A 22,739-nucleotide genomic window follows, 5' to 3' on the forward strand; every position below is an offset into this window, starting at 1 on the left:
CTTTTTGAGAAAGAAGGGGAGAATGGATATTGGGGCAGAAGTATCTATTTCTGTTTCAATAACCCTAAGTGTGTGAATGAGAATAGTGATGTGATAAAGAAAAAGAAACCTATTTAAAACAAAAATTCTGCCTCCTAAAAGTTTGTGGCAGAATTTTAATGTGTGGTAAAAAATGAATCTGTTTTTCCCTCTCCCCGTCCCTTTCACTTACGGAGATTGGGGTGGAGGGGTGTGGAGCAGGAAGAAAAGAAAATAAGTTTCTGAAGATTTCTCTAATTTTATTTTCGGTGCTGCTAAAAGCTAGCAACTGGCTTGCTTCTTTTCTTTCTTTCTTTCTTTCTTTCTTTCTTTCTTTCTTTCTTTCTTTCTTTCTTTCTTTCTTTTCTTTCTCCTTTCTTTCTTTCTTTTTTTTTCTTTCTTTCTTTCTTTTTTGGTCAGGACATCAGGTTTGGGATGTGCAAAAGTCAGCTTTAGGCTGAGTAGGATCTATCCTATCTAGACTGTGCTGCATACTGGAAAGAGAGGAGGCGAGTTTCAAGGACAGTCAGAGGATAGAGACCTGAAACAACCAGGCGGATGTGACTTTTGTGACTTTTCAAGTCTTGGGGTTAGGACAATTAATTATCTGGGCATTTAAAATCTCCCTGCTTCCCAAGTTTTCAGTAAAGCCTGCCCAACACAGAAATGACAAGAGAATATAAGCTTCTCCAGGATTTGGAGAGAACTTTGGAACAGGCATTGGATTTATCCCAAAACCAAGGATAGAGAGGGCTCATTCTTAGGGTCAATTTCCATGTTCACAGTGCAACTCAGAAGAAAGTGGCATTATTATTGTAACTCACCTAAGTATGCAGGCCCCCAGCATGTCCCTTGAAGGCTGTGAAATGCTGGGTGTCAGATACTCAATTTTTGCCTTTGAAAACACATACACTTGCTCACAAAGCTCAGCTGACCTTGAACTATCTGGACAAGCATCTCTAGCTACAGGCTGCCCTTTCCTACCCCTGGCCCAAAGTGAGACCTTCTTTGTGATGGTTAATATTGAGTGTCAACTTCATTGGATTGAAGGATGCAAAGTATTTTTCCTGGGTGTGCCTGTGAGGTTGTTGCCAAAGGAGATTAACATTTGAGTCAGTGGACTGGGAGAGCCAGGCCCACCCTCAATTTGGGTGGGCACCACCTAATCAGCCACCAGCGTAAAAGCAGGCAGAAGAAAATGGAAAGGGCAGACTTGCTGAGTCTTCTAGTCTTCATCTGTCTCCCGTGCTGGATGCTTCCTGCCCTGGAGCATCAGGCTCCAAGTTCTTCAGCTTTTGGACTCTTGGACTTACACCAGTGGTTTGCCAGGGGCTCTTAGGCCTTCAGCCACAGACTGAAGGCTACACTATCAGCTTCTCTACTTTTGAGGTTTTGGGAATCAGACTAGCTTCCCGGCTCCTCATCTTGCAGATGGCCTATTGTGGGACTTTGCCATGTGATTGTATGAGTCAATTCTCCTCATAGACTCCCCCGCATATATTCATCTATCCTCTTAGTTCTGTCCCTTTAGAGAAACCTGACTAATACACTCTCTCTTTCTGAACAAGGGAGTAACAGTAACATTCCTCATTCAATGATGTTCAGAACAGCAAACTTCTCCACAAAGTCTGCCTTCAACAAATGCAATGCAATGAACATCCCCAGCACCACTAAACTTGGGGACTCACAACTTATTTTCCCAATGACAACAATGGTATCAATTTCCACTGAGGAAATATCAGATACACAGTGATTTTTCAGTCTCTGTTTGCTACTCAATTATGAAAACACAATCTATGATATCATTACCTGGGGGCTAATCTTTTATGGTTTCATTTCTTAAAGATTTACAGCATCTAGAATGTATTTAGAATAAGGAATAAAAGATCCACATGCGCCTTTTTACAAACAGCTAGCCATTTGGTTCAGGGCAAGTCATTACATAATCCTTCTCCTACTGATATTTAAAACCACCTTTAAATATAAGCAATAACTATATATATTTGGGTCAGTTTCTGAGCTTCCTATTTTATTCTCTAAAATGACTATTTTCACTGATATCAAACTGATTTATATGGTGGTTTTTCTTTTCTTTTTTCTTTTTCTTTTTTTTTTTTTTTTTTTGTGAGACAGTCTTGCTCTGTCCCCAAGGCTGGAGTGCAGTCATGCAATCTCGGCTCACTGCAACCTCTTCCTCCTGGGTTCAAGTGATTCTCATGCATGCTTCAGCCTCCTGAGTAGCTGGGATTACAGGCACATGTCACCATGCCTGGTTAATATTTGTATTTTTAGTAGAGATAAGGTTTCACCATGTTGGCCAGTCTGGTCTTTAACTCCTGACCTCAAGTGATCCGCCCACCTCAGCCTCCCAAAGTGCTGGTATTACAGATGTGAGCCACCGCACCCAGCTATATAATGCTTTAATAGCTCATAAGATTGGTGACCACCTTATTCATTCTCATTTTTAAAATTTCTCTGGCTATTTTTACATGTTTATTTCTCCAGCTGACCTTTCCTATCATAAGCTCAGGTTCTAAAAACAGTGCCAACAGTATTCTCATAGGGAGGACATTGAAAGTCTAGATAATGTCAATAGATTTGATATCTCCATATGACCAGTTACTTCTGGGTGTCCTTCTAGTAACCTGAGTGATGTCTTAAGTACCTCAGTCCCTCTTCAAACCTTTCTTCATGAAAAAATTTAAAGATATTGAAAAGTTAACATAAGAGTACAACAATAAGCCATATACTCACCATTTAAATACATATATTGTTATTTGCCATGTTTTATTTATATTTATGAATTTTTATTTAATTCATTTATATTTTTGCTGAACTATTTGAGAACAAATTATAGGCATCATGATACTTTAAATGCTAAATATATCAGCATGTGTCTCCTAAAAAAGACATTGTTTTATTAACGACAATACCACTATCATGCCTACATAATTTCCTTAATGTTAACTATGCAATCTATACTCAGATTTCCTCACTTGTTTTAAAAATGCTTTTTATAAAGCTTTTGGGTTTTGTTATTGTTTGCAGCTTCGTTACATTTTTTAATTTTTTTTGAAGTACACTGTAAATGTCAACCTTTTAAGGTGTACAGTTTAGCAGTTTTTAGCCCAGTTGTGTAACCAGCACTGCTATCTAATTCTAATTCCAGAATATTTTCATTAACACAAAAGGAAATCCTATCCCCATTAGCAATGACTCTCCCATTTCCCCTTCTTCATCCATGGCAACCACTAATCTACTTACTGTCTCTAAGAATTTGCCTATTCTGAGCATTCCTTATCCATGGAATCCCACACAGTATGTAGCTTTTGTGTATGGCTTCTTTTACTCAGCATAATATCTTCAAGGTTCATCCATGTTATAACATGAATCAGTCCGGTGTGAATATATACCACATTTTATTTAGTTATTCATCAATTGATGAAGATTTGGGTTTGTTTTAAAACAAAAATCAAATCAAAAGACACTCATTTTACTCGCTGTTGTATGCCTCCCGTCTCTTTAATACAAAACAGGCCTCTCGCCATTAAAAAAAAATTGTCTATGACATTGACTTTTGAAAAGACCAGGCCAAGTGTCCTGCAGAATATATGATTGTTTCATCAAGGAGTTGTTTTACTTTCTCATCCCTTTAAGTCAAAAGGCTTGGCTAGACTCACCATTTTTGGTGAGAGCACTTAATAGAAGATGCTGTCTCCAGACTGGCTCAGGTTGGCATCAGGTTGTTACAGTGCCAGTGATACTCAGTTTCAGCAGTTGGTCCAGGTGATCTTGCCATTGTAAAGGTTTATGTTTTATTTTGTTGTTGGTGTTTCTAGAGGATGCTACCTGAGGATTATAACAATTATTTCTAGCAAACTTTCCACTATTTCTTCTGCATTTTCACATACTATAACTTTTATGCATTCTATTCAGAATAGAATACTTTATGCATCCTATTAAGTTTATTTATAGTTTAAAACTAAGTTTCTCTTTTAAATGAGATCTATACTTCAGTTATATTTTCAAGCTTGTTAGAGCAGATCGTCCCCCAGTATATCACCTCCTCTTATTTCTTAGCAGTAGAAACTTCCCCAATAAGACAGGGCACACTAGTGTCTGCATTGCCCACCTCTGAACGTGATCTTCTCAGGCCACAGTTATGTTTGTTTTGCTGTCCTAAATATTCTGGCTATTATGTGTCACTAGAGAACTTTAATTTTTGCATTTTAATTTTGTAACCAGCAACCTCTCTGAATTATCTTATTGCTTATGATATGTTTTGTTTATTCCTCTCTTTTTCCTAGATTTCTGTGTAGATAATAAGATGGTCTACAAATAATGATAAATTTTCTGCCTTCTTTTCAATATGTAAACCAAACGTAATCTTCTTGTCTAATTACATTTTACTTCCAGGACAATGCTAAAAATAGTAATGGTGATATACAACCTTGTATTTTTCCTGACTTAAATGGGAATTATTAATTGTTTTCCCACCATTAAGCAGAATGTCCCAGTGCCAGCCAAGAGTCCAGGTGCAAGCCACAAAAACTGGCCTTGGTGACCTTAGGCAAGAAGTAATTTTTGGAAGATTATCAAGTAGTTCCAACAGTCAGCAGAGGCTAAAAAACCAGACTTGGAGAATGCAAAACCAAGATTTGTCTGACTTTTATACCATTTCCGAGACCTCCACCACTGGGCACTGCTATCTTTGACACTACCTACCATCTCAGATGTTTCTTCCAAAATAAATAATTGTTCATTCTTTTTTTTTTCCTGTTTGTCTCTTGCTCATGGTTTATTATTTATTTATTCATTCATTCATTTATTTATTTATTACAGAGTCTCAATCTGTCCCAAGGCTGGAGTGCAGTGGCATGATCTTGGCTCACTACAAACTCTATCTTCCGGGTTCAAGCAATTCTCATGCCCTAGCCTCTCGAGCAGCTTGAATTACAGGCATACGCCACCATACCCAGCTAATTTTGGTGTTTTTAGTAGAGATGGGGCTTCATCATATTGGCCAGGCTGGTCTCTAATTCCTGACCTCAAGTTATCCACCTGGCTAAGTGTTGGGATTACAGGTGTGAGCCACAGCCCTAGCCTCTGGTTCATGGTTTAAATTCCTAGATAAAAGTGTAAAAAATACTAAGCCTAGGCTATATACCTGCAATCTCTCTACCTACCAGCAAAAGGAATGAACATCTCATTCCCTGGATTTCTGATGTGGGAGAAAGGACAGAAGTTTTCACTGACTAACTCAATAGGAAAATTTTCCCAAATAGGGAGACTGTCTAGACATGAAGTTCCCCTAAATTAACAAATATTACCTTGCAAAATCCTGGAATTGGCTGATACATTTTAAAATCATTTTTTAATAGTCAAGTATGTTATAAGGCAATTTTGTTTGGTTTTCCAAAAAATGGGCATTGAATTTGCTTAATTTTCTCCTTTAATTGATTGACTTATTTTATGTTACTATTTAATATTGACTTGTATCATGTTTATTTATAGTATGTAATGTATACAATACATATTTTACTCTATTATTGTAGCATATGTCATATTAATAGATTTATTAATTCTTAGCTACTTGTATTTTAGGGATGAACATTGTGATTTTAAAGTGTTTATAGACTATTGGCTTTTATTTTCATTTATGGCATTTTTTTCATGATTTTTGCAAGTGAGATCAAATTCAACCTATATCAAAACTTTCAATTTATTCTTAAATGATGTTGGTGAATTTTCCTTTGATCCCTGAGGCCGGTTTCTCTTGCCCTCAGACCTTCAGTTGGAGGGCTGTGTATTGAGGACTTTTCTATAGCTTAGTGGGTTGGGGGTTGGAGACTCTAGTTTCTATTCTCTCTTTTGAAATTGTAACTTTTATGAGCCAAGGTTCATTCAATCTGGTCTAGGAGATATATATAGACAGCTGCACAGTTCAGATCCCTTTCCCAATTCAAACCAGGCTTCAGGGCCTTCGCTTTCATCAAAGAGCTGCAGTTGTTCCCTTCCCCAGTATCCCTCGCTTCTCTCTAAGTCCATTGCACATCCTTCCAACATATGTAGGGAAAGTACAGGTGAGACCCGTGAGTTTTCCAGAGTGAGAAGGGAAGTTGTCCCAAAGTTCTTATTACCCACCTCTGGCATATTTATTTCCCCTTTAGTTTTCTACTCTGCTAGCTTCCTATTCACGTTTGGAAATAATCAGTTCAGAGTCATTATGATCACTTAAGCTCCTATTTCTCCTTTCCTCCCAGCAGGACAGAAACAAAATGGCAAAGACTGATAGATTTTTTTTGTCTCTGTAGAGACCTCAATGTGGGTGGATGGAGCATTTATTTTCACAGATGTTTCATTTATTTCTGGACTACCTACACATCTTTTTTATTCAGTCTTCTCAAAATTTGAGCACATTTCTAAAGATTTTTTTCCCACACAACTTCATTCCTCCACCATGTTTTGGGATGGGTTAGAAGCACTAGGCTATGGCGGGATCTAGCATTGCCATTCTAGTATTCTAGCAATCACTTCTAGCATTGCCATTTTTCAAATAATAGAGTGTAAAGTTTTGTCCTGTTTTCTCATTGAACTTCTGCTGGTCACCTGTCTTGATATTTTCAATCTTTGTACAAATTGTAGGTTTAAAAAATAAAGAGTTTGTATACAGCATCATTTTGCCATTTTACCTTAGGGAATGCAAAATTAATCATTTTAAACTAATGATATATCAACACATAAGCCTTTATAGTTTACCATTACCAAACACAATTCACACTCACAGCTTATTATTTTAATTCAGTTGTGCCATTTACTTGGTGCAATATTATGCCACCAAAATTATATTCAGTGCAATGTGCCCAAAACAACCCAACTAATATTATTATTTTGAACAGCACTTTTGAATGTTACTTGGTGATGACAGGCTGTAGGAATATTGATTTGATACAAACTCTAAACTTCAAAAAAGATTGGTAGTGTATACTCACCATAAGTACCTGGAATTTTGATCAATAAATTCAGAAACTAGGGTCAACCTTATAGCCTAGTTTTCTATTAAAATTAGGAAATTAATAAAATTCTGGTGTTTTTGTTTTCACATCTATACAATAGGAAGACTAACTATGCTGTCCTACTTCCTTTCATTGGGAATTTGTCTTTTAGATGAGTTAGAATTTGCAAGGATTACCTGTGAATGAAGGATGCAAGTTGGAAAGGAAAATACGGAGATTTTTTATGATAAGGATCCACTCTCATGCAGGCTGCTTGATTGTGCAGAGCTCAGAGGAGAATGTTTCAATCTCATTAGCAACCATAAACAACCAGAAAATGGATAGATATTCAGAAGGCAATTTCCCTCCCAATAATTGCTTCCCTTGGGTCATATTCCCTCCTCCTGACTTGATCATGGGTTCTAGGTTGGAATCTCCCCTGCTTATTTGGACTACTGTATTAGTTATTACTAGGGACTATACTACATTTAGCATCTAGACATCCTCAGCTCTTCCCTGTGTGTGGACTTTCTCCCTGGTCATAGTGGAATCCTATCTACCTGCCTGGCCTCACCAAAAATCCACACTTTATCCCTGTTCTACATTTTGGAAATATCTCAAGAGGTTTTTAATGCACACAGAATTGGCAACCACAGAGGGCTTTAAGTATTGAATTTGACTACTTATATGCATCATCGTGGAATCTTGTAAAAATGTCAATTTGATTCAGTAAGTCTGGGTACAGTGTGAGATTCTGCATTTCTAACAAGCTTCCAGGTGATGCCAACATTACTGGCTCATGGAATGAACTCTAAGTCGCTGGACCAAATGAGATGGAAAATGCACCTTTCACATGCTGGTGCTGGAAGGACTTAGGCTTAAATAATGTTCCACTACACTTGTGCAGTTATTCAACACCTTTAGAAGCATTTCTAAATTTGTGAGCTTCAGGCAAACCTTAAGCACAATTTTAGGATTATTCACAAATCTTATTATAATTCCATTTTTAAAAAATAGCAATCAAGACTTGGAATGGTCTCTTCAGTAGTGTAATATGATATGTTGATCTGATTTAAAAGGTGTTACAGGTATCAAAGCATTCCAGAAACCAATAGTATTTAAAGCAGTGTGGTGTTGTTACAAAGAAACACAAACCAAAAGAAAATAATGCTACTGCAATAGGGTGATCAGTCAAAAAAGATATATATGTATATAATGTATATTATATACATGAGGAGTGGGAGGAAGAAGAAGCTAGAGGGCAGGAAAGAAGGAAAGGAAGAGAGATGGAGGGAAGGAAAGAGGATAGGGGTAGGTATTAACAAATCCACTAAAAGCAAATAATATCAAGATCTTTAAAAGTGCTCATGAATTTGGAACATTTAGTCTCCCATCTATGGATCAATCTTTAGGAAATACTTAGGGAGGCAAATAAGTGCTCTTGCCCAAATGTTCCTTTACTTCAGGGTCATTTTTGGTTGTGAAAACCTGGAGATTACTAAAACATCTCTCAACAGAGGCAGTATAGTATATATATATTTTTTCTTGTTTTGTGTTGTTTTATTAAGGTATCATTTGTATAATATGAATGCACAGATTTTAAATGTACAGTTTGATTTTTTGACAAATATATCCTGTAATCACCACTCAAATCAAGATACAAAACATTTCCTTCCCTCCAGAAGTTAGCTGTGCTCCTTCCTCAGGAAAATTCCCCCCTCAACCCCGTAAAAACAATTACTATTCTGACAGCAACCAACCTAGATTAAATGTGCTCATTCTAGAGGTTCCACCATGTTGCTGTATGTATCAGTAGATCATTTGTTGCTGAGTAGTATTCCATTCTTGAATAACTACAATTTATTGAGGCTGACATCAGCAAGATGGCAGAATAGGACATTCCAGCAGCCCCCCTCCATAGAAACATCAATTTAAACAACAATCCATTCATTAAAATACCTTCACAAGAGCCAGGGAAACCAGATGAGAGATTACAGCACCTGAGTATAGCACAGAAGTAAGAAAAGATGCATTGAAGAGGGTAGAAAGAACAGTTTCACATTATCTGCATCACCCCTCCACTAACCCCAAGCAGCACTGCCTGAGAGAGAGATACCCTAAGCATGGGGATGAGAGGGACGTGAGCACAGACTTCATCTCAGTCTGTTCTGGCTGCTATAACGTAATACCTGACACTGGGTAAAGAAATATTTTAAAGAAGGTAAATTTGGCTGGGCATGGTGGCCCCCACCTTTAATCCCAGCACTTTGGGAGGTTGAGGCAGAGAATAGCTTGAGGCCAACAGTTTGAAACCAGCCTGGGCAAAATAGCAAGACCCCAGCTCTACAAAAAAATTTTAAAAATTAGCTAGGCATGCTGGTGCACACCTGTGTCTACTGTCCTACCTATTTGGTAGGCTGAGGCAGGATGATTTCTTGAGCCCGAGAGGTTGAGGCTACAGTGAGCTATGATCATGCCACTGTACTTCAACCTGGGTGAGGCAGCAAGACTCATGAAGGGAAGGGTAAAAAGGGTGAATTCTGTGTCCTCACATGGCAGAAAAGATGGCAGGGCCAGGCAGCTCTCTGAAGCCTTTTTTATAAGGGCAGCAATCCCATTCGTGAGGGAGTATAAAATATAAAACTACTACAAAAAAACATAGGGGGAAATCTCCATGACATTTATCTGTGCAATGACCTTTGAATATGAACCCAAAAGCACAGGCAATGAAAGCAAAAAATAGACAAATTAAACTGCACCAAACTAAAAAGCTTTTGCACAGCTAAGGAAATAATAAGCAGAGTAAAGAGATAACCTATGGAATAGGAGAAAACATTTGTAAACCATGCATCTGATGAGGGGTTAATATACAAAATATATAAGAACTCAAATAACTCAATAGCAATAAAACAAATAACCCAATTTAAAAATGGGCAGAGGACCTGAAGAGACACTTTTCAAAAGAAAACATACAGATGTTCAACTGGTATGTTTTAAAAAGTGTTCAGTAGCACTGCCAGGAAATGCAAATTAAAACCACAATGAGCCATCACCTCACACATGTTAGGATGGCTATTATTTAAAAAAAATTCAGAAGATAACAAGTGTTGGGGAAGGTGTGGAGAAAAGAGGACTCAGACGCTGTTAGTGGGAATGTAAATTTGGATAGCCATTATGGAAGATAGCACAGAGGTCCTTTAAAAATTAAAAATATAACTGGCATATTATCCAGAAATTCTACTACTGGGTATATATCCAAAGAAAATAAAATCAATATGTTAAAGAGATACCTGTACTCTCCCATGTTCATTGCAGCATTACTCACAACAGCTAAGACAAGGAATAAGCGTAAGTGTCCATTGATGGATGAATGAAAAAATAAAATGTAGTAGATATACACAGTAGAATACTATAATATTAAGCCTTAGCAAAGAAGAAAATTCTGTCATTTGCCACAACATAGATAAACCTGGAGGACTTTATGTTAAGTGAAATAAGTTAGGCACAGAAAGACAAATGCCACATAGTCTCACTTCTATCTATAATCTAAAAAAGTTTATCCCATGGAAGTAGAGAGTAGAATGTTGGTTACCAGAGGCTGGGGTTAGTGGGGAGGGCCGAGGAGAAAAGCATTTAGTTAGACGGAGGAAAACATTCAAGAGATCTATTGTACATCATGGTGGCTGTCGTAAATAACACTGTACTGTGTTTTTAAAATTTAAAAGAGAGTTGAGTTTTTAGTGTTTTCACCACAAAAAAAATAAGTAGTTGAGGTAATGCATATGTTCATTAGCTCAATTGATACCTTCCACAATGTATGCATATTTCAGAGCATGATGTTGTACACTACGTGTGTGTGTGTGTGTGTGTAATTTCTATTTTTCAATTTTTAAAACCTACGATGTATTTATCCACTCTCCTCTCTTGGTTTTTAATCCCGCAACTCTGCTTCATAGTCTTTGTGGAATAGTCTGTTCTTTAAATGCCTTTGCTTCTTAGGCTTTGATCTTCCATCCCCCTCTCACTCCTGGAACAACCATGGTCAATCTGTGACTTCAGCAGCTTTTTATGGACCAGCGGGCCCCTTCTTGTTAGTACTGATCTTTCCTGAATGCTTCTGTAGCATGCATGTCACTGCTCACCAGACATCTTCACTTAGTTCCTGGTGCGACATTGGAATAAATTCCCCTCTCGATCCCTCAGCCCCTCAGGATCCTTCAATCTCTTGAAGGGCAGGGGTACCTCACAACTTAGCATATTTGACTGGTGCATGGTATGAGCAAATGTCTGTCACGTTGGTATCCACAATGAACTGCGCCTCCTGGTATTCCTGGTTTTGTGTGTTCTCTCCTCTTGTATCTGGTCTGTGCCTGTGACATGCATAACCAATACAATGGAGCAAAATGACAGTGTGACACAATCCCTTAGCTTGGTAACCAGGCCTTCACTGGGCAGACCACTGTACCTTTGCACATGCTGTTCCCTCTGCTTGGAATAGCCTTAAAATGTAAGTCTCAGAAAGGTGAATCTTATTTACAACTATAGTTTTAGTGTTTAAAACAGTACATCTCATTTGGCAGTTGCTCAGTTAATATTTACTAAATGAACAAGTGAACAAATTATCCCCCACTTTTCTCCCAGTTCCTATAGTCCAATCAGCTTTAATTCTCTGAAAGGAAAGTGGGCCAGTAAAATTTATAGAATACAAGAGGATTATTAAAGGAAATTTTGAAAAGTAGCAGAAATATTTAGAAGGGAAACAAATTGCTGAGAGATTTCAAAGATATTAAAAACACTTAAGAAAAAGAATCCAGTAGAGAAAAAATAGGGATGCTCATTGAAGAAAGTGGTGGGATATGATTGAAACAAAAAGTGCTGACTAGGCGCAGTGGCTCACCCCTGTAATCCCAGCACTTGGGAAGGCTGAGGCAGGTGGATGACCTGAGACCAGGAGTTCAAGACCAGCCTGGCCAACATAGTGAAACCCCATCTCTACAAAAATACAAAAATTAGCTCGGCATGATGGCGGGTGCCTTTAATCCCAGCTACTCGGGAGGCTGAGGTGGGAGAATCACTGGAACCCAGGAGGCAGAGGTTGCAGTGAGCCGAGATCACGCCACTCCACCTAGGCAACAGAGCAAGACTCTGTCTCAAAAAATAAATAAATAAAATAAAATAAAAAAGAAAACAAAAAGTGCTAAACTCCCCAAAAGATGAATAAAATAAATGATATTAATGATCAAAACGAGTAGTGTGTATTCTAATTGAAAAAATTCCCATCAGAATGCACAAAAACACACATATACACATACACCCAGTATACTCACACATACATATACATACAATATGGAAATACTCACACGCAAGTATATACACTCCTACACACACTCACAGGCAAACACTGAAAATTGTAATCATATTCACACACTCATACATCCTCAAATGCACCTACATTCACACACAAATGCACACAGATAAATACACACACCCACATGCTGACATACACACATATAAAGAGTTCATGTGCTTTCACGCACACATGCATGCTAACATATATGCCAGACAAGGCAAGAGTGCCTTACAAAGAGTAATTCCACTGTTTCAGAAAGCTCTGGTGTAAAATGGTGACACCTTTTCAGGAAGTAACCTCTGTCAATAAAATGCCAGAATTTGAGGAAATCCCACTGATGGAGGTGGACATAGAAAGCACACGGATGCTTTGCCTTCACCACACTCTGAAGTGTGGCCTCATGAAATGAAACGCACCTGGAAGGGAGAGGGTAGCCCTTTGAACTAGATGCATGGACTCACCCTGGATACAAGATCCAAAGCTATACCAGGAGAGCACTGGCAGCCGGGGCCCACTGGTGGGTGCTGCACTTGCTGGAGACCTCAGTGTTGTCCCATTTCCTCTCTTGGCCACCTCAGAGAACTTTCTCCACTCCAAGGAGGCAACCAGGCTGGAGTTGGGGGTCAGGTCCACAGCACACACGCTGATGGCCAAGGGGACGTGGAATCCACAGGAAAAACACTGCAGAAATGCGCCATGGTGGTCTAGATCCTCAAATCACAGTTTCCCTATTGAGAGTATTTTCCTTTTTTAAAAAATTTTATTATTATTATACTTTAAGTTTTAGGGTACATGTGCACAACGTGCAGGTTTGTTACATATGTATACATGTGCCATGTTGGTGTGCTGCACCCTTAACTCGTCATTTAGCATTAGGTATATCTCCTAATGCTGTCCCTCCCCCCTCCCCCCACCCCACAACAGTCCCCGGTGTGTGATGTTCCCCTTCCTGTGTCCATGTGTTCTCATTGTTCCTGTGGCCCTTATTCATACCAGGTCCAATTTTTCCAAGGCTATCATTTCACATTAATATTCCTTGAGATGATTTGATTCTTGGGTCAATTTTTATTCAGTTTGCCATTGTTTTATTTTCTGCTGATTATTCCTATCAAGTCTAATTTTTCTCAACCATTGCAGTTTTCACCACTTCCTTTATAATTTTTTTTTTAGTTTTTGCTGTAGAGCAAATGTTATAATGTGAAGTTGCCACCATTGTCAAGTTGATTCTCTGTTGATAATTTCTGCCAGTGATAGCCATTGTCAATTGGATGATTTAAATTTATTTCTCACCTAACCCACTTAAAAAATGTGATCAATGTCCTCACCTATGACAGAATTTTTCTTCTGTCCAGGATTAACCTATTTTTTTCCCAATCGAACTCTTTGGTATAATTCTGGTCATTTTGCAGATCGCTCACAGTGCTCCATGCGATGTTAGCAGAACACAAGAGCAAAGAGCAGAAGTCAGAACTGTGGGATGAGGCCGAGTGTGGTGGCTCATGCCTGTAATCCCAGCACTTTGGGAGGCCGAGGTGGGCGGATCACCTGAGGTCAGGAGTTCAAGACCAGCCTGGCCAAAATAGTGAAACCCAGTCTCTACTGAAAATACAAAAGTTATCCAGGTGTGTTGATGCACATCTGTAATCCCAGCTACTTGGGAGGCTGAGGCAGAACCCGGGAGGTGGAGGTTGCAGTGAGCCGAGATCGAGCCACTGCACTCCAGCCTGGGTGACACAGCAAGACTCTATCTCAAGATAATAATAATAACAGTGGGGTGAAAACTAAAATGAAGGGCTGAAAAGTCCTTTTTAAGGGCAAAGCAGCGTTAGGTTGGCCCCGCACATAAAGCGGCACGTAGTTCCCTTATAACCTGTATTCATGCGTTCTGCCATGATTTTCTGTAACACACATACCTAAAACACAGTGACCTGAAATACATGTTCATTTGTTTATGGGTCCATGGATCAGCTGTAGGTCAATCGGCTGGGCTGGGCTGGACTCTAGGCTTGTGTCAGTTTCACGTTTGCTCCTCATATTTTCACTCTGGGACTGAGGTGAATGAGCCATAGCTGTGTGGGGCATCCTCTTCTTATGGTGGACTCAGAAACTCAGGAAGGCAAACTGCAACATGGCAGGTCTTTTGAAGCCTCTACGCAGAGCTGTCATTATAGACATTCACACGGTCAAACCCCAAATCAAAAGGGTTGGAAGAAAAGTCCTCCCACAAGGAAGACATACCAAGGCCATGGAGAGATGAAATTGTAAACAAATAATACAATCTACCATACAGCTTTTTTCCAGTATAAGGGTGCCAGATTTCCATAAGTATACAGCAGAACAGAAAATAATGTTTTCTCAGGTGACCCCATGTTTCCGCCTACATATATATATATATATATACATATATATATATATCTGAAAAAATTTCTGTGTTGAATTCTTCCTCACTGAGCACCCTGGTACAATAACTACATAATGAAAACTCTGAGTGCTCCTTGAGAAAAACAAAGGGTCTCCTGAGTAAGCTACATTGAAAATATTTATTCCCGGCTGATTTTACTTATAGCTGGAGCCCTCTGTATCTCTATAGTTTTCCCTCTATTATCTGAAAGTCCCCCAAAGAAATCTGGGTTTGCAACTTGCTATGTGCCTGGTACTGAGGATACAGTATCCTCACTTAGCCTGGAGACAGCTAGCAGGTTGTCAGAGCTATCTAGATGACCAGTGATGGGGACCTGCCCTTGAATGATGGGGTTAATTCATTTGAGGCAAAAGAAGAGGCATAATGAGGAAGAAATTATTAGGATGTGACTGTAGGCTGAGCATAGCAATGAAGGGAGGCAAAGGTCAAGGAAGAGTCTTCTAAGTTCGAAGAAAGGAAGATTAGTGTTCTCAATAAAAAAATGAATTATCGGAAAAGACAATTTTAGTGTTGGAAACATTTGGAGCCAAGTTCTTATATGAATCCATGATTAGGGAGAAACCTTCTGGTGATCGGACATCGAGAATGACAAGCAGTTGTCACATTCTGCAAGAAGCTGACATTACAATCAGCTCTGGTAAAAAGGTCCCTTTTTTGCTTTTCACAGACTTTCTTTAAAAAGTAAGAAGTATGTTCTTATAGGAAGGAAGGGCCAGAATGTCTTACTTGACCTGATTTTCTGGGTATTTTGGGAAATAAGAATGTTGTAAATGCCTGGAACATCTTGAAACTTCTTCCCGATTATAACATTTCCCCTCTACTGCCACCAGTCAGCCCCCCACCCCAAGTCCCAGTCCTCTGGTTCCCCAAACTAGAACCTAACTCATCTTTTATTATCCTGTTTGCTTCCATGTTGAATACAATTAGTATCAACGAAACTCTGTTTTAATAAATATGTTTCAACTGAGCTGGCCAAAATAAATATCCACCACAGCTTCCAACACATACTTAGTGCCTTATCATTATTCTTCCAAGAGAATTATCCTAACCCCCAAACCATTCAGTTCCTGAAGACCACTTATGCCACTATTTAATGACATCCTTGTGTTTTATATGTGAGTGTAAAGCAGCAGCTACAATCTGGCAAAAGCAAAAAAGTACCATGAGCATGTGTATACACTGGATTCCTGCCTTCTTCCCTCCTTCCCTCTCTCCTTCCCTCCTTCCCTCTCTCCTTCCCTCCCTTCCTTTCTTTCTTCCTTCCTTCTTTTCAATGTTACACATCAAAGCATCTGATATGTGCCTGGTACTGAGGATACAGCAGCAAGCAAAATGAAGCCTTTAATCTTTGGAGCCTACATTCTAGAGAGAAGAAATAATTGGTATACGGTATACAGTCACACCTAAGGGATTGTGCAGGTCCAGTTCCAGACCACTGCAATCAAGCAAATATTGCAATAAAACACGTCACGTAAGGTTTTAGTTTCCCAGGGCATTTAAAATTTATGTTTATACTACACCGTATTCTAATAATGTGCAATAGCATTATGTCTAAATAACAATGCATATACCTCAATTAAAAATAGTTTACTGCTTAAAAAAAATCATCTGAGCCTTCATTATCTCTTTGCTTATAAAGGGTCTGCCTCAGTGTTGATAACTACAGGCTGATAAGGGCTGTGGTTGTTGAAACCTGGGGTGGCTGTGGGAAATTTTTAAAATAAGACAAAAATGAAGTTTGCCATATTGATATATTTTTCCTTCTGTGAAAGACTTCTCTATAGCATAAGATGTGGTTTGATAGCATTGTACCCACAGAAGAACTTTCAAACTTAGAGTCATTCCTCCTAAACTCTGCTGCTGCTTTATTAACAAAGTTTATTTCATATTCTAAATCCTTTGTTGTCATTTGAACAGTGTGCATAGCATCTTCACCAGAAGTTGATTCTATCTCGAGAAACCACTTTCTTGGCTTATCCATGAGAAGCAAGTCTTCAGTTGTTAAGTTTTATAATGAGATTGCAGCAATTTAGTAACATCTTTAGGCTCCACTTCTAATTCTAGCTCTTTTGTATTTTCACCACAACTACAGTGACTGCCTCCACTGAAATCTTGAACCCTTGAAAGTCCTCCATGAGGTTTGGAATCTAATTCTTCCAAATTCCTGTTAACTTTGATATTTTGACCTCCTCCCATGAACCACAAATGTTCTTAATTTCATCAAGACTGGTGAATTCTTTCCAGAAAGGTTTTGTTTACTTTGCCCAGATCCATCAGAGGAATTGCTATCTATGGCAGCTATAGCCTTATTAAATGTATTTCTTAAATAAGACTTGAAAGTCAAAATTAGTTCTTGATCCATGGGCTGCAGAATGGATGTTGTGTTAGCAGGCATGAAAACAGTATTTATCTCCTTGTACATCTTCAGCAGAGCTCTTGGGTGACCACGTGCATTGTCAATGAGCAGTAATAGTTTGAAAGGAATCATTTTTTTCTAAGCAGCAGTTCTCAACAGTGGGCTTAAAACATTCAGTAAACCATTCTGCAAACAGATGTGTTGTCATCCAGACTTTGTTGTTTCATCTATAGAGCATAGACAGAGTAGATTTAGCCTAATTATTAAGAACCCTAGAATTTTTGGAATGGTAAATGAGCATTGGCTTAAGCTTAAAGTTACCAGCTGCATTAGCTTCTAACAAGAGAGCTAACCTGTCCTTTGAAGCTATAAAGCTGGCCATTGACTTCTCCACTCCACCTATGGAAGTCCTAGATGACATCTCCTTCCAACAGAAGGCTGTTAGATCTACACTGAACATCTTTTACTTATTGTAGCCACTTTCATCAATGATCTTAGCAAGATCTAGATAACTTGCTGCAGCTTCTGATCAGCACTTGCTGCTTCACTTTGCACTTTTATATTATGCAGATGGCTTATTTTCTTAAACTTCAGGAACTAACCTCTACTGTCTCCAGAGTTTTCTTCTGTAGCTGCCTCACCTCTCTCAGGTTTTCTAGAATTGAAGAGATTTAGGGCCTTGCTCTGGATTAGACTTTGGCTTAAGGGAATGTTCTAGCTGTTTGATCTTCTATCCAGACCACTAAAACTTCCTCCATATCAGGAATAAGACTGTTTGGCTTTCTTATTATTCATGTGTTAACTGGAGAAGCACTTTAAATCTCCTTCAAGAGCTTCTTGTTTACATTCACAATTTGGTTAACTATTTGGCACAAGAGGCCCAGCCTGTTTCAGCTTTCAACATGCCTTCTTTACTGAGCTAAATCATTCCTAGCTTTTGATTGAAAGTGACAGACATGTGACTCTTTCTTTCACTTGAATACTTAGAAGCCATTGTAGGTTTATTAATTGGCCTAATTTCAATATTATAGTTTCTCAGAAAATAGTGAGGCCTAAGGAAAGCAAGAGAGATGGGGAAACAGCCGGTTGGTGGAGCAATCAGAACATGCACATTTATCAATTCAGTATACCATCTTATATGGGCACAGTTTGTGGCACCCCAAAATAATTACAACAGTAACATCAAAGATCACCGATCACAGATCACCATCAAAGATATAATCGTAATGAAAAAGTTTGAAATTCAGAGAGTTACAGAGATATGATGTGAGTACATGCTGTTGGGAAAATGGTGCCAATAGATTTGCTCAAGTAGGGTTGCCACAAACCATTAATTTGTAAAAAAAAAAAAAAAATTGTCATACTGGTGAATACAATAAATCAAAGCACCAATAAAATGGGGTGTGCCCGTAGATAGAGAAAGAGAGAAAGAGAGAGATCAACACATACATATATGATGTAGTGATAAGCACTCTCTAGGAGGATTGTCCCGTGGACAGTAAACAGCAAATGCTAAAGTCTTACATTTTAAGACTATTTCCCAAAGTTATTGACAAATTTTCTTTTTGATGGGAATTCTTGATAAGTTTTAGACCTATAGCATTAATTGAATTAATTGAATATGAATATCAGTGTTTAATTTCATTCAAAAAATTTTAACTTCTACTCAGTTCTCCAGGGTCTTCTGATCTAGTTGGAGACAGAGATAGACATGCATGGAAGAACAAAGAAGCATAGGCCATTTGGAGTGCAATCAACTGCATTCCTCCTAAGAAATACATTCTGACTTACTATAGAGCAGATGCCCGAGTTCACAATAATAGATGAATAAGATATTAATTAATAGACACCTATATTTCTCATACTTATTTTCATACAAGATGATTCAGTTAAGGAATCAAAGGGAAGAGATAAAGAAATAAAGTGGAGGAAAGCAAAGAGAAATCTGACTAGTTTACAATCTTGTCTACAGCAGCAGAGATGTGAAAAAAAAGATGTTACAACCACTAAATTTGGAAAATGTAGTATTGAGAGACTTGTACCATACATCAGCAAAATAAAGATTCTAAGAGAAGTCCTGCAGATTAAATAAACAGAACCATTTCCTCATGTGAAGCCTATTTACATTCTCACAGAATGTAAATTTGACTGGGACCAGTCAGATTAAAAAAACTTTTATTAAGGCAGTGTCCCCAACCTTTTTGGCACCAGGGACTAGTTTCGTGGAAGACAATTTTTCCATGGGGTGGGGATGGGGGAATGGTTTTGGGATGAAACTCTTCCACCTCAGGTCGTCAGGCATTAGATTTTCATAAGAATCAGGCAACCTAGATCCCTCACATGTGCAGTTCACAATAGGGTTCCTGCTCCTATGAAAATCTAATGCCCAGCTGATCTGACAGGAGGTGGAGCTCAGGTGGTAATTCTGGCTTGCCCCCTGTTTCTGTGGGACCTACTGTGGGGACTCTTTCCTCAGGTTGGGGACCCCTGTATTAAGAAATGTAAAATGAAGATTATATTTTCAGGGATCATTTCTATAGTTTGTCACTAGGGAAGTTTCTCTGAATGTGTAGAGCACCAGAAATATGAGGAAGAGGTGCAGGGTTCTTTCCTGAGTGTGAAGCCGGCTCTTGGCACTGCTTTCTTGCAACTGCTATTTGCCATTGGTGATTGTGGAGAGTCAGAGGGAGAGGATGATGCAGTCTGAGTGGTTTCCGCTATAGAAAGAAACAGAGAAAGGCAGGAAGGGAGGGAGGAAGAAGGGAGGGAGGGAAAGAAGGAAGGAGGGAGGAAGGGAAGGAAGGAGGGAAGGAGGAAAGAAAGAAGGGAGGAAGGAAAGGAAGAAGGGAGGAAAGAAAGGAAGAAGGGAGGTAGGGAAGTAAGAAGGGGGGAGGGAGGAAGACGGGAGGGAGGAAGGGAGGAAGGAAGGAAAAGAGGGAGAGAGGGAGGGGGGAAGGAAGGGAGGGAGGGAGGAGGGAAAGAAGGAAAGAAGGGAGGAAGGAAGGAAGAGAGGGAGGGAGGGAGTAGGGAAAGAAGGAGGGAAGGAAGGGAGGGAGGAAGGGAGAAAAGCAGGAAGGAAGGGAGGGAGGAGGGAAGGAATGAAGGAAGAGAGGGAGGAAGGAAGGAAGGAGAGAAGGAGGGAAGGAGGGAGGGAGAGAGGGGAAACAAGAGAAAAAAAGAAAAGAAAAGAAAAGAAAAAGAGAGAGAAGTAAGGATTGAATTTTCTCCTAACATCAACCATGTCTCTGAACTCTAGATCAGGAGAATCCAGATCTCTTCACTATGTTTGTGTAAATTCACCACCTGGTACCTCCCAATTTTCAGGGCAAATGTCCTCTGCCCGTGATAAATGGTAACCAATACATCAAGAAATGTTCTGAGTAAGCTAATTATGACACCTTTTTCACAGACTCAGGTTAGTTTTCAACTTATTGTCAACTTAAATAGGTTTCAGTAGGAAAGCTATTAACTTCTGTTGACTGAGAAGAAATAGAATTATTATCTTGTTTATCAAAAGAGCCAATTTGTCTGTCTCCCTAAATGTATTTATTAAAGTAAAAAGGTCACTTCTTATTCCTGTCATTGGAAGATTGGGGCTTATTATCATTCCAGTTGTTTTTTCGGATAAAAAAGAGTTCAGAATACTGTTGCTATCTACACCTTCCTTGAGTGTTCTGAGGGAATGTTTGTGGGCACTAACTGTAAGAGAGTTTACAGTCTGAAGCTGGTCACCGATGCTGAGCAGAGAAGCTCTGCTGAGGATGTGGATAGATTAAACTATCCATTGGAGAGTATCTTAGACTGAGTCTTCAGGAGCTAATCCTGAACAGGAATTTGTCAGGAATTTATTAAGGAAGTGCCCCAGGAGAAACTAGTGAGGGAATGGAGAGGCAAGACAAGAGAAGGGGAAGTCATTTAGCAAGGGTGCAATTCTGGGGAGGATCCCAGCCTCTGCTCATCCTGCAGGAGAGCTCTAGAGCATAAATTACATCTCAGAGTTTGTACTGACAGGAGGCAAGAGAGCTAGGCTCTCATATCTCCGTGCTCATCAACCTTGGCTAATGGCCATCCCAAGGGGTCTCAAACCCAAAGCACTTCAAAACCCACACATGTGGGCAAAGTGGCTCCAGTAGCACAATGACAGGCCTCCAATGACAGACACTCCTTGACAGTGTCAAGGTAAAGGAAACTAAAAGCAAAATCAAACAGAAACAAAGGTAGCAGTAAAGGAATGGTAAAGAGGATTAACAAGATGTGGGCATGGCACCTAGAGTGTCTATAGAAAGTTGTGTAGAGGCCCATGTAACCCCTACCAAGTCAACTACCATTGCATCTAGGCCATGAGCATGTAGCTCAGTTTCTCCCCCCTTTCACTTCCAATATCTGTCCCTTTCCTATGCAAATGGGTTCAATATAGCCAAATGTAACTCCTCTTCCTCATAAAGGAGCAAATGCTTTTAGTATAGTTGCATTGCTTTTACAGTTTCTTCTCTTTGAGTCTGGATATAATAACTTCTTTGCAACAATCCATCCTACATCTTATTTTTATCATATGATTATATGTTTGCATTGTGCAGAGATTGGGATGGACTTTTATGGAGAGGCCAGCTCACAGCACTGAACACACAGGTGCAAAACTAGCTGTCTGAGTGCCAATGGACTCTGTGCCACTTGCTTGCACCGAAGTGGATTTCTACAGGGATGAGTATTTCACTTTCCTCCAGTAGAAGTGCCATCTGTTAGTACTCCAAAAAAGTAGCATTGATATATGATTCATTAGCTTATGTATATTCTAATACAATTTGAGTGGTAAAATCACTTTTTTCAGACCTTTGTGGATCTTGTGACTCATTTTGGAATATTTTCCCCTTATTTCCATTTTATTATTTGACTCCAGAGTCAAAATTAAAATCTGCAATGAATATTTTATGGCCCACACTGTCTCTTGGTTCTCTCATGCATAATACGAAGTATTTGCAATTAAATGAAGGCAAATGAAAGATTTCAGAAAGTAATACTGTTGAAAACTAAAGAAGCTTGAAAAGGTTGAATTTCCAGTCCAGGACTTTTTATTCACATATAACTCATACTTTCCTTTAGAAGCAGGAATAGTATTCACTTCACTGGCTCTCATCCTGTCTAATATAGCAAGCCCTGCATAGAACAAGCCCCATACATATTTCTGGATGTGCCCCATGCTTGCTCGCAAACAAATATTGTTAGAAGTTAAGCGGCTGCCTCCATGTCCTTTTCCTTTCACTCCAAGCCTCCTCAGGGTAATTTCAAGTTTGAGGAGGCTCGAGAAAGATGTTGGTCTCATCTCTGGGATCCCCTTCATTTACACTCCTGTTGTATATACTGTTGTGTCTTGGCTAATATTCAGGAATCCTCCCCAAAACCAAACTCAGGAGGCAGTGAGATAGTACCAGATATTCTGGGATCCCTCAAGTAATATTAAATATTGGAGCTTTAGTATTCATCCCAGTGTGTGCTTATGAAACTTCTCTTTCCTAGGACAAAAACAGAGGCAAGAATCTGAATGTAAACCAGAAAAGATTTCATGAACGCGAAGAGACTTAGTGAAGATTTCACTAGGGA

At 39.1% G+C, this 22,739-nt stretch overlaps 1 pseudogene; it reads left to right on the top strand.

Moving 5' to 3' along the window:
- The first annotated feature begins 19,650 nt into the window (after nucleotides 1-19,650).
- LOC115838179 lies at nucleotides 19,651-19,853 on the top strand (annotated as a pseudogene).
- The last annotated feature ends 2,886 nt before the right edge of the window (nucleotides 19,854-22,739 follow it).

The sequence above is a fragment of the Nomascus leucogenys genome, chromosome 13, assembly GCF_006542625.1.
Source record: "Nomascus leucogenys isolate Asia chromosome 13, Asia_NLE_v1, whole genome shotgun sequence".
Lineage (NCBI taxonomy): Eukaryota > Metazoa > Chordata > Mammalia > Primates > Hylobatidae > Nomascus > Nomascus leucogenys.